Raw genomic sequence first — 14,943 nt, 5'->3', positions numbered from 1 at the left:
AACATTTGTCATTTTTAAAAGTTAACGCGTTTTGTTTGGTAAACATTTAAAAAATAAACCTGTCTCATCAGCGTTAAAAATATCTTTTGGATTGAATTTTTCAATTAATTTTGGTAAAACATTTAATTTCCATGTATTACAGTCATTTTTTTGGACATCAGCACTCTCACCACAAATAACTTTAAACACAACATTGTGTCTCGATTTAAATTTATCTAACCATCCAGAGCTTGCACGAAAATCGATAAAACCAAATTTCTGAGCAAAATAAATTGCTTTTTCTTTGATTAACGAACCTGATATAGGCAGATTGTTATTTCGTATACAAGTCATCCATTTAAGAACAGCGTTGTCAACTTCTTCATAGACACAAATTTTCATTCGTTTTCTATTGCTGAGGAGAGAAGAATTTTGCATTTGATTGGTTACGTTTTCACGGTTTTTCAAAATGGTTGATAGAGAACTTGTTGGAATACTATATTTTGCGGCAATATCTTTTTTTTTAACACCTTTATCAACTTCGTTTAAAATTTCAAATTTATCGGCGATGGATAAACATTTACGTTTTGACATTTTTTTTGTACGAACGAAGAGAAAACGAAAGAATGTATACTCGTTTGCACCAATATTGGAACTGAAGTGTACTACAGTAAAATTAATCAGTTTGCCTATCTTCGGTGTCTTATCTTTATCGGGTACATTGTTCATGTACAATTTTAGAACTATGACATAAACTATCAATTTGATAGTGACAACATTTACAAAAACTGGTTTTTATCGAATAATTATTTTGTTATATAGAAACATCAGATTCGTTATTTGGAGATAAATTTACGTGTAATTAACAATGAAGGTCATAGTTCTTAAAAATATTTCGTTAAACAGAAAATTTCGTTAAATGGAAGTTCGTTATATGGAAGTTTCACTGTAATATATTATATGCACTTGAAATAGCCGTCATACTGACAAAAAATAAGGTACTTTTAGTGGTTCGATTTAAAAAATGTAAAGATGTTTGTGTTGGTAAACAAGTTTATTTTGCATCGGTCGAAACACTTTTTCAATTTTAGCGAATTCTTGAGGTGAATAAATATTTTACATTTTATAAATTTATAAATGTTTAATATGTTGCTATGCTGTAGATACAGTAGGTTACAAGTTTATAATGGATGGTATTAATTTTGAATTCAATGATATACCTAATATTATTGTATAAGAAAAACGATTCTGAGCGGAGACGGTATGTCAGTCTAGGTATAAGACAAATTATATACTTATATAAATGGTACTGTTATGGTACTATAAGATACTGTTGAAGAAAATCGAAGCACTTTTACTGTCCTAATAGGTAACGACAGACACAAAAAAAATAAAAATATAAAAAAACATACATCATTGTAAAATCAATACATTCATCCTTCCACTCAGAATTTAAAATATGCTAGCTACGACCGATGCAAAGTAGACTGGTTGACAAATTAAAACATCTTAACATTTTTTAAATCAAACCACTAGAAGTAGGTACTTAAATTGTTGTCAGTCGCTAAGGTTGTTTTGATGAAAAATTAATAGGGTTTGCAAGGGCCTTAATAAGTTACTTATAAATATTAATATAGAGCTAACATTATTCGCCGGTATGAAGACATCGATGCCACAAATTATACTCATAGGTATATCATAATACCTACCAGTGGCGCCCAAGATATATTTTTCAGGTGTAGTGAGAAAAAAATGTATCCACCCACCCACCCTTTCACAAACTCAAAATTATACTATTTTATACATTTTATCATTTTATCATTTAAATATTAAAGTAACAACCAATATAATCTGTGATTAATAATGAACATATTTCAGTTAATTATTTTATGTTATTAGGTATACCCACCCACCCTTATTTTCGAGGCGTAGCGACCGCTACACTTAGTAATTGGGTTGGGTGCCACTGATACCTAGATTCATTATTTATGACTCAACACTATCAAACATTATTTGCACATAAGTAAGTACTATTAGTATCAGTGTTTGGAAGGAACGGATTCCTGGAACGAATTCCTTTTTATAAAAAAAGAACGAGAAAATAAACTAGTTCTTTTTTTTAAGGAAAAATAACAAAATTGTTCGTTCCTTTCTAGATCCAATAATTTACACAAATAAGTATGTACAAATTTAAATTAAGATATATTTTTTAATGTGTATAATGGCGTATATTGCTAATTAGTGATCGTTATCGAGTGTTGACGTTAAAACAATCGACATTCGTTAAACAAAAATTTAATTTTGAAGAAAATCTCAAAATATATAATAATATATTACATAAACAAATAAAATATGTCCCTACTTGTAGTTATATATTATAAATAAAAATTAAAGAAATATGCATAATACGAAAAAAACATAAATGATTAAATAAGAATTTTTATTTTATTTGGAACTAAAAAAGGAACTCGTTAATTTTCCAATGGAACGACAAAGGAACGAATTCTTTTATTTTTAAGGAACAAGGAACAGAGCGAATTCCTTTTTATAAGGAACTTCACAAACACTGATTAATATAATGTACTAATGTACTATAAATAGTATATTAGTATACCTACTATGTATTACACTATTGCGATTGTAATCTTATATATACCTCCTCCATCACGTAGGCCAGAAGCGCCGTCGCTTTCCGAATCCTCCCAACGTCCTTTGTCCTATCGTTTCGATATAAAAAACAACTAAATCAAAATATTGTACGTAAGTTTATAATAATAAATATAATTTTGCAAGGCCCAATTGTTATAAAAATTTTAAAATATACACATGTTACAAATTATACACCATCATAGTTTTTTTTTTCACAACTTCATACCTATGGTTTATATTATTTGCATTGGTGCACGGTGGTGGCGTTGGTTTTGACGTAGTGTAGGTACTAGGTAGTTTCATTACAATTTCTGTGACTTTTTTATCTGAATTTTCTAACGAACATTCTGTAAAAACTTTGTACCTGATTGAAAAATTTGATTTTTTTTTTATGGATACATGTCAGTTAATTATTTTTGCTTGGCCAAAAAGATTGAAAATCTAATACAAGCTACCTTATAAGTTATTCATATACTAATTAAAAAATAACGAAAATAGTCGTCATATTTTTATTTTTTTAAAAGTGTTAAAAGTAGGAATTTTGAAAAATGTAGGCAAAATTGCACGATATTTAGAATTTCAATTTATTCTATTCTAATTAAGTAATTAATTATAATACAAATAATTCAATATCTGATAATTTGGTTTGATCAGAACCAAATGACAGAATTGAATTTCATTTTCAAATAATGTAAATAATATATCCATAGTATTTACCTCCAATTGATTGTTAATAATTGGGCTTTTTAATGTATTTTAATTTTAAAGCGAGTTATGTGTATTTTAAGATGTTCAAAAAATTTTAAATTTTAAAATGTTCATAACTCTCGTTGAAATTAAAATATATTAAAAAACCCACGAGGTCGCCTAGATTACAATCTTACCTTTAGAATTTATAAGAGGTCAATTCGTTCTAATTTTTTAACTAACAGAGCTAAACGTGATATGCTGAGCGTACAATTTACCATGTTACGCACATGCAAGACGGAGACAACATATTATGTGGGTATCACGTCCTCTTAATCGTGAATGAGACGCTCGTACAACTGTTTGGTCATCGTTATCAACAAAAACTTTATTATCAAACAGTATTTTTCGCTCTTTTAGTTTTTTTCGCTATATAAATATGTACAACAAGGCCAATTTTGTTATTAGTAAATTCACTTCAATCTTCATGCTCTTGTCGTCCACTTGAGTTTCAGCAGACTTTATTGGTTCTATTTCGGTTCCTTTATTGTTCGTCATCAAGGAGGAAATTCACGTTTGCGGCACACGTTTTTCAATGTGGTTTTTTGGTAAATATCGTTAAGACCATCACACATTAATATCTTTATATTCTACAATTTCAAGGTTCTAGTATGTCATTTCTCAATTTGTCGACATCCGTGTTTGTGTTGTAGGTATATGACGTGTTGCTGGTCAATTGGTTGTTTGTGAATCACATCAGTCAGCGGTGTTAGCTGTTTGTGTATGGGATTACACCTGTATATTTCTATTTTATTGAATCTTACAACTTGATAGCCATAGCCTATCATGGCGCACCATAGTCTCATATTTAGCCTGTAACTCATGCAACTTATTACATTAGTAAATCATTTTTGTTTCCAAGCTAAATATGGTTTAGACTCAAAAACTAACTTGTTTAATGTATTTTATTATTGATTTATACATTTTGATATTTACAGATCATATTTTTATTAGGACAATTCAAGAAGGACATATCAAAGGGTTTTTGAGAAAGTCGGCTGACCGTGGAAAATTTTACATCCCAATTAAATGGAAAAACCTGCAAAAACCAAAATGTTTTGGTTTGTAAATATTATGCGATTATAAGGAATGGGATAAGGTAAATACAATTAAACCTAATTCTGTTAATACATATTTAAATATATTTAATAGTTAATAGGTACTATGAATTGTTGACATTGTGAAATTCTCATCCAGCATATATATGTGAAATATTACACAATCAATTAATAAATATTAATATAGTATTGTTGAATATTGTCTAATATTACCTAATTGTGTGTCATAATTTACAATAGTCCACGTTTAACATTTTAAAAAAGCTTCTTCTATCTAATACCTATGATAAAAAAATAAAATACTGGTAAAATTTCAGAAATTTATATTTTTGTAATTCCTACTTACTGGCTAATAGTGTGAATATGTCAACATGTTTATCACATATATTATGTGTTGACACTTATGTTCTTTTGATTATTGTACAAATAAAAACAAATATAAACCTTATCGTTATTAACCTTTTCGTTACATTATAATTTAATTTTTACCTACAAGCATTTTATAAACTAAATAAATTATAGAGTGATGGGCAGGTATCTATAACACAGATCTTAAGTACATTTGTATCATTTTAAATTTGTCGATTGTATCTAGTAACTTTTGTCTAGATCCATATTAGGTTCTTAATTAAGGTTTGTTTATTTTTTGAGGTTGTTGATATGAAAAAGTCTGCTGGCAGTGAACAATTTTACTTCTTGATGAAATGGAAAAATCTGCAAAATCCAAAATGTTTGGATGCTGAAACAGTCAAAATGAAATGCTCAGTCTTGGCTGTAAATATTATGTGAGGATAAGGAATGAGATAAGGTAAATACAATTAAACTTAATTTTATTTAACATTATATATATTTAATACTAATATGAATTGTTGACAGTGTGTAATTCACGTCTTCCATAATCATATGATTTCTAATACTTTAGATGTATTGTTGTACAGTCCTATCCAATAAATGTAATTAAGTACCAAAGGCTAAAATACAAACGTTATACGCATACACAACGAGTGATAAAAATTTTAATCGACAAACTCACGACAGTATATTTATAGTTATGATGATTAAAGATAAATATAAAATTTGTTTTTATAATAGCTTTAAAATATTGGATAATCATAACCTATTCAATTGGTAAACCAATAATAAATAATAATTTAATCTTTAAACTGAATATCCTTGTAAATTATCGTTCTACCTATAATATATCCATATCTATGGGTAGGTATTTTACAATACATACACTCAAAATGTAACCCCGAGTTCCTTATGGCAGTACCTAATCTAGATTTAAAAATAAATTAATAATTTTTGATGCAATGCATAATATTAATAATATTAAATTATTTACATGAATAATAATTATAAACCATAAATTATGGATTATAAACATTCAGTAAATTAAAACAAATTGTATCTTACACTTTTTCTAGGGTCGTCATTCAGTGTTTAAACCATAATATAAACGTAGAACTGGTGGAATATCATGTATCAACATACAGAAACCTATCTGAATCAATTGTATAATAATCTTTTTGGTGATATAATTGTATCTGTATATGAAGAAGTTTTTAGAATACGGTTTTTAGGGATCATGTGAATACTTATGTGGAAACCACGATTTTTGTATATGGATCTTATTCATATGAGTTTCTGAATAGTCCACCCAGGAGCAAACTTCATAATATATGATACCTAATGATTAGTTAATATGAAATAATAATTTTAAAAATATAAAAGTTGATAACATTGATTTTTTTATTCTGAATTAATTAGGCTTAGGTATAAATATATTTTATTTATACAAATAGTAAGCTACTAATCTAAAAAAAAATAACTTAATTAATATTCACATAATAATATGGATAATGTTCATAAACCTATGAAATATTACAAAATATTTTTTGAAATTTTATTGACAGAATGACTAAATAATATACTTAATAGATATAAGTAGTATAACATTGACATACAAAACTGATGTATCTAATATAAAACATAAAATGTATTACAGTGCAGAAATTAAATTGCCTTCAAGTCATAAAAATCATACATTTTGTATCGTTTTGTTTATTGATACACAAAACTGTTAAATACTTTTAAAATTAACATATTTTATTATTAAAAGAACATCAAAGATTTATATACTACATAATTTTGTGATTACTTAGATAAACATCATCATACATTAGAAACAAAAATAAATAAATGTGCAAGGTGACTGTTCACCGTTAACATTTTTGGTTCACTTATAGTGTCACCAACACCACACATTACACCAAATATATACTGCCCTTCGTACTTCTTTCTTGTCCTTTCATAACATTTCCACCATCATATGATTGACAAATAAACAATGTACACCAATCAATATTGTATGAATCACACATTTCAGTAAACAAATCATAGAGACCTTCTGTAGTTGCATCTTCAGCTGGAGAAACAGATTTAAGGTTTTCATGAATATAACCTTTTTTTGTCAGAATAACGCACAATGATAACCAATTAATACCATTCTGGTATAAATGATCAGTTAGTTATTGTTAACTTTGGAAAATTGTGATTTATAATTTGGCAAGGACCCTGTTTTAGGGTTTATGCATTCGAGCCCCACATCAATAAGATTTGTGCTCAATATATATGCATTTACTTATATTCACTTATACAGTGTGTCCCGTCTTACATGTACCACTCATCCCGATGCCACTAAATTTAAAAACGGTTTGCTGTGATAGATAGGTGGTACCGAAGTGCACATTTTGGGAAAATTTTAAATTCTTAACTTCTTTGGTTGGCGCATGCGCAATACATCTTAAGTATTTTTGAATAGCGACTCTTATTTTTGACACCAGATATGGGTAGATATTTTTTTCTAGCACATTTTGATCCATTGACAGAGTTTTGAAAATTGAAAATAATTCAATTTTTCAAAAAGCATGGTGCACTTGTATTGAATGGATTTTTTTAATGAATAGGTACATAAAAAAATACATGAATACATGATACATACATATATAATTATACATACATAATAATGAAACAAAAAAATAAATTACTTTGTATTATCTAATTTTTATATAAGTGCATTTGTTTATCTAATAAAATTTTCAAAATTGTCTGTTATTTTCCAAACATATTTCCAGTCGTCGCCCTCGAGTTCTTCTCTATGCGAAGCTGCCAAAATTATTTTCAATTTTCAAAACTCTGTTAGCCTGTAACTTGGTCAATTTTGGGTATAGAATTGTGGTTAATGAATCAAAATGTACTAGAAAAAAATTATCTACCCATATCTGGTGTCAAAAATAAGGATCGCTATTCCAAAAAACTTAAGTAGTATTACGCATGCGCAAACCAAAAGAGTTAAAAATTTGAAATTTTCCCAAAATGTACACTTCGGTACCACCTATCTATCACAGCAAACTTTTTTTAAATCTAAGGCCATTGGGCTGAGATATTTAGTTGTTCATATAAGACGTGACATACTGTATATGATTAACTATTTATATATATTGCATACACACTCTAAATTACTACCTTCATATGTGTATATATGTACACACACATGAGTACATATATATAAGGATTTAATTATATTGTAAACTAACCTAATTCAACTGCAGACTTCCTAGGTATTCGATGAACGAATGAAGGAGACATGGGTTTTATTGATTTACTTATAATTTAATATTAATCAAGAACACAAATGATATATTAGATGTATTTGAAAGAGTACATTTATTATTTAAGACACTAAAATATTATACTAAATATATATTATATATCTCATTACGTATGATTGTCACCAAGGGCGTACATAGGAAGAGTGCTGTTGTGTGGATCGGACCAATGGTCGATGGGTGTCGTTCGAGTTGATGAAACAGTTTATTTATAGAAAGGGTATAATAATATATGACCACAGATGTTTATATTATAATTTAAACATCTGCGTGACTGTATATACAATATTATAATATGTATGTTATGTTTATGATGATGACACTCTTTTTAGAATAATCTATTTATAAAAAGTGGATATAATTACAATATATAATTAGTTTAAGATCTATAACGAATGTAAATTATACAGCTGACTTCTATTATCTATATGTATAATGCATATATTTTGATGTTTTAATTATACACACTTAGATTAATGTATAAATGTTTAAGTAGGTTAAAATGATGTTTTATTATAATAAATTCGGTTTTTCGATTAAATAAAGAATGGTTAAGTTGTAAAATGTTTTAAGTTTGTTTTTAAAAATAAAATGCTTATAAAAATCTAATATTATCTTATAATGCTACTTGCATTTGATATTATTGAATTTACTTATTTTTAGGTAGGTACCTATCCTTACTACATTAATTATTCACCTATTGATACAATATAAGTGATTTTTATTTATTGTAAAGAAGTACATATTTTGAGGGATTTTATAACACTTTTTATGAGGCATGAACAATTTCATAATTTTAAGCTTATTCATTATTATTGCGTCTAACCATTGGGCTTGTATGTTCTAGACTTAAGTTTCTAAAAATGCAACACCCACACTGACATTACATTGCAGCAAGCTTTAATTATATATTTAGAAGCTCAATCTGTCAATTATCTAATATCTAGAGGTATTAATACTGCTAATAATTTAAGTGTTATAACTATTTTTTTTTTTTTTTTGGTACATTTGTACCTTTTGAAATTTTTTTATTGTATCTTACATTGAGATCCAGGCCCAGATTTATAGAATAATGGGCTCTGGGGCAAATTGTTAAAATGGACCTCATTAAGGCACCAAAAATGTAACACAATAATTAATAACCTAAAATATTTTGTAATTGTTTAGATGTTATATAGATGAAAAACATTTAAAATCAATAATTGTAATTATTACACATAATATAATATTTAAAATGTCCATAAGTTTTTTAATTAAATACTTCATACAAATAATTTATACATTATGAATAATACACATTATTAAGTACTCTTATTTAAAACATTTTTTTCTTGATTTGTCATGAGCAAAAGTCGGTATAGTTTCTTGAAATTCAATTGATGGTGACAAATAATGTTCAGAAGATAATATGATAAATGATTTTAAGGATTCTTGAGTCTGACTAGTTCTAAACTTATTTTTTATGCGTGCCAACTTTGAAAATGCCCGTTCAGCAGAACAATTTGCAACAGGAATTGTTAAGTATAATCAAATTGCAATTAAAATATTAGGAAATACATCTTTTATTTTTGTTTCTTCAAACCATTCTAATATTTTATGCACATTTGAAGCATCAAATGGTGGCTTACTGGGTACAAACTCATTTTTTATAGAAGGTTCTATGTCATCTTTATACATAGAAATGAAATTGTTCAAGCTTAAGTTAATATCATTATCTGGCTAATGCGATTATCCTTTTTTCTAATTCGGTTACAAATTTATCTACAATAATGATATGTGTTTCTACTCTAAATTTGTCAATACCTCTTAACTGAGTTGAATTTGTACACTTTCTTTTAGTAAAATTTGTATTCCATTATCTTCATTTTTAAAATGTTTTTTTTAATTTTAAACTTCGTTTTGTAGTTTGATTTTCATAGGTGTTATACAAATCTCTTAGACTAGCCACATAATTTTTCAAAGATTTAAGTAGGTTAACTGCTTTTAATGGATCAATAATTTTGCTTTGAAATTCAACAGATATTTTTTTGCACCATTCTAATATATCATTATATTCATAATATATCAATTTATCATACATTATTCTGTCAGAGACAGAGTAATCACTAATAGTGGCATCTCCCAAACGCACAATAAGGCTCAACAATCTATAAATAGATTATATACAATAATAACTCGTATTCATAATAAATTAATAACAAAACTATTGATATTTCTTATCGCAAATCAAACTCAACCATCAAAAATAGAAATACACACTATAATATCTGTAATTTCTTTATTCTGTGGTAATAGTGAAATACTGTACATACCACAAAAACATATTAATTATTTAATATTATACGATATAATTGTATTTAATAACTTAATTTATTGTGACAACGATAATATTTAGAATTCTTAATTTTTGTCTGGGGGCCCCATAACATTGTGGGCCCTGGGGACGCGACCCCTCTGGCCCCCTCTTAGTCCAGGCTTGTCTATATCCAAATTAGCAAGGCTGGCAAGTTAAGGTTATTTTTTAACTCAGTTAAGTTAAGTAGTTAAGTATTTTTTTATTCAATTAAATTAAAGGTTAATTTAATAGACATTTTTAATACATCAATTAAGTTTAAATTAAGTTAAAAAATACTTTTAACTTAACTTCAATTAATAAGTCAAGTTAATAATAAAAAAAATATACGCATTTATGAGACTTTATTTAATAAAATGAGTGATAATTACTATCACTTGAATAGTAATCATCATTCATCATTCAATTTATGATAATCAATATTGTACTTATAAAAAATAATTTAATGAATAGATAGGTATTATGATATACCCATGAATATAATTTGTCGCTTCGATGTCTTCATACCGGCGACTAATGTTAGCTCTATATTAATATTTATAAATAAATTATTAAGGCCCCTGCAAACTCTATTAATTTTTCATCAAAGCGACCTTAGCGATTGACAAAAATTTAAGTACTTCTAGTGGTTTGATTTAAAAAATGTTAAGATGTTTTATCTCCTATTGCTGATATAGTCATACAGTCTTATTATATTCATGGAGTTATAGGTATAATTGTTTTTGTTATGTGAATTTCTGACAAATGGTATTGATTTAAGATTGAGATTATGCGTACTTTTATATTTTGTGGCCTACCAAGGAAAAAGGTTGGGCATAACTGCGCTACTACAATACAGATAAATTGCCTATCCAAGTCGCCGTGTCGCCAATTTCACAAACAATTTTATGCTAGAAATTCATGAAAAGTTTATTTTTATATCTAAGATTTGAAGATTCAACTCAAGAATCGTTATGACTTATGAGTTATTTTACAGTTGACATAAATTAATTTTTAATTTTTTAAATATTTTGTGTAAATGTGATTTGTAAAGAATACCTACAAAAATTTTAAAACAAACAAATTGACGTCTTGACTACTTACAGATGTATAAATATAAGTAAGTTATATTTATTTATTTAATTAAGTAACACAGGTAAGTTACTCAAAAATCAGTATCGCGATACTAGATACTAGAATTTGGAGTATCGAAATACTAGATACTCGATACTTACATTTTAAGTATTTAGATACTCGATACTTGATACATTTGAAAAAAATAGTCATAGCCTATTATAGTTAAGTATAAATATATTATAATAAGCTAATCGTTAAATTAAATAAATAAATAATAATAAAAATAAATTGTATATATCATCATATCGAATAGTGTATAGTGACATAACAAAAAACATGTATTTAACTTTAAAATTTCAAATATTAATTGAGTATAAATATACTATTGTGTTCATTACATACTTTTTCGCCGTCATCTGTCACGTGAAAGGTAGACTATACAGATATACAGTTTACAAGTACGAATAGTATGATGCACTATCTACTTTGTAGAGTCGTATATTTTACGGATATTTTCTTATTTCGTCGTTATTCATATACTATTTTTGAAGGTACTTGTAAGTTTTTCATCAATTAGTTTTTTTATAATTTTCTATATATAAATATTTATAAATAAATAGTTTGATTCGTTCAGAGTTATTTATAGACATTTGAAATTTTAATTTTTTTTAGTTTTTTAGTCATTATATCTTAATAAAATTCTATTCGTTGGGTTAAAAAGCTGGAAAATGTAATACAAGGTTCCTTATAAGTTGTTATAATAGTAGCTGACAGATATTAAAGATCCATAGGCACGATTGCTATTTTTAGGTACTATTTTTTGTAAGTTTTTAAAGTTCAAATTTTGACAAAATTATATATTAAAACAAAGAATATCGATTTCATTTATTTTGGTGTATTTTAAAAATGTTATTCGTCGGCATATGAAACTTTTAGAGTATATTATTATATTTTATAGACCCAACAACATTTTCAAATGTAATTTTTTTTGGCAAAAACCTATTGTTGTAGATTACGAGTCTATAATAGTAGGTAAGATAAATTACATGCTTTTTGACCCAACAAATAATATTTTATTTAAATTTAAAAATGTCTGTTAACAACTCGAAACGAGTTAAAATATTTTATTAAGCATAGAAAATAATGAAAAAACATATGGTCTAAATTTCAAGTAGGTAGGTACAGTTATTTGTTTTTGAATTACAACAAAATAAGATAATCGATTTGAGTGTTCAAAAATATTTATAGACTACAGTTACGATGACTAAAACCAATTTAATCATTTTTTTGTTTCTCCTAAAAATTTCAAAATTATTAGATACATACAAAAGTGGTCAAGCTGTTACGGTCAAAATATTGCTAGGTATTTCTATAATGATTAATATTACGACTCAACACTATCAAACATTATTTACACATAGGTAAGTACCATACTATTATGATATAGGTACCTCCTCCACCACGGTGAACATAACCTACCAACAACCAATGGTTGTGACGTGGTGTAGGTAGTCTCATTATCTACAATTTCTGTGACTTTTTTTATCTGAATTTTTTGTCTAACGAACAATCTGTAAAAACTATGTTTCTGATTTAAAAATTTGAATTTTTTTATACATGTCAATTAATTATTTTTGCTTGGCTAAAAAGATTGAACATTTAATACAAGCTACCTTACAAGTTATTCATATACTAATTAAAAAAGAACAAAAATACATAGTCATCATATATTTATTTTTTTATAAGTGTTAAAAGTTGGAATTTTTAAAAATGTAAGTAAAATTATTCTATATTTAGAATTTTAATTTATTCTATACTAATTATACTACAAATAATTCAATATCTGACAATTTGGTTTGATCAGAACCAAATGACAGAATTGAATTTCATTTTCAAATAATGTAAATAATATATCCATAGTATTTACCTCCAATTGATTGTTAATAATTGGGCTTTTTAATATATTTTAATTTTAAAGCGAGTTATGTGTATTTTAAGATGTTCAAACAATTTAAAATTTTAAAATACTCATAACACGTGTTAAATTTAAAATATACTAAATAACCCACGAGGTCGCCTAGATCACAATCTTACCTTTATAATTTATAAGAGGTCAATTCGGTCTAATTTTTAAACTAACAGAGCTAAACGTGATATGCTGATCGTACAATTTGCCATGTTACGCACTTGTAAGATGGAGACAATTTGAGTTACACCATAAAAACCAAAATCGATTTTGTCAAAAGTTGATATTGCGTAAAAATTCCCATTTTTCCTTAATTTTTCTTTTGTGTTTCTCGATGCTTTTGAAAACGATTGGGAATATCAAATTTTGACTTCTTGAATGCACCAACTAGATATACTTTTCCATCGAACAAGATACTGTCGAAGAAAATCGAAGCAGTTTTACTGCCCCAAACAGCATGATGACAGATACAAAAATTAAAAATTAAATTAAAAAGTGGGTAAGTGGATGTACTCTGCTGTACAGTAGGTTACAAGTGGATCACTGTAATGGATGGTGTTAAATTTGAATTCAATGATATAATATCATTGTATAAGAAAAATGATTCTGAGCGAAAACCTATATTAATAGGTCTTCCTTAATAATTAATATTACCTTAGCTAAGTACCTATAAAAGTTGAACAATTTGTACATTTTTAACTACAAAATAATTATTACAATTTAAATTTGATATTTTTTGTCAACATTCAAACTTTAAATGCTTATAAAAAAAATTGTGCCTATGTCTTTTAAAAAATTTCCAACTGCTATTGTAACAATACATCAGGATCCTTGCATTAAGTTTTCACGCATTTTTACCCAACAAATAAAATTGTATTGATATTTATAGAAGAAAAACCAAAAAAATTTAAAGTTAACAATACACATTAACAGCTCAAAAAGAGTCAACATATTTTCAAAATTTTATGATATATATACAATGAGAATATAAACATTCAGTGAAATTTTCGTGTATCTATTTAGTTATTCGTTTTTGAATTACAACAAAATAACAAAATCGCTATATGAGAAATCGAGTGAATATCCAATATAATAAAATTGTGAAAACTATGGGCGTCAGGCTCTATACATTATAAGTAAAGGCTAGCAAGTGGCTCTCATAGTTGTGCCAAGCCTTGGCTAAGCACTGGTACACTACGGGCTTCGGGCTCTATAAATTATTAGTAAAGATTAAAGGCTAAGTGTCAGTAACAGTGTCTCTGGTAGTTGAATCCCCTACCCCGTTGGTTTAAGGGTGGTTTTGGTTGAGCCACTTGGTGTCAGGACCTATGCCACCTATGCCAACACTTTCCATTTTACCGGCCAGTTATTTTGGGTATTTGCACTTTATCGACTGGCACTTTTTGAGATTTTCACTTTACCACCCGGCAGTACAGGGATTCTCACTTTACCGCCCACTGGATG

Source organism: Acyrthosiphon pisum, chromosome X, assembly GCF_005508785.2.
Source record: "Acyrthosiphon pisum isolate AL4f chromosome X, pea_aphid_22Mar2018_4r6ur, whole genome shotgun sequence".
Lineage (NCBI taxonomy): Eukaryota > Metazoa > Arthropoda > Insecta > Hemiptera > Aphididae > Acyrthosiphon > Acyrthosiphon pisum.
Note: the sequence above shows the minus strand (reverse complement) of the source record.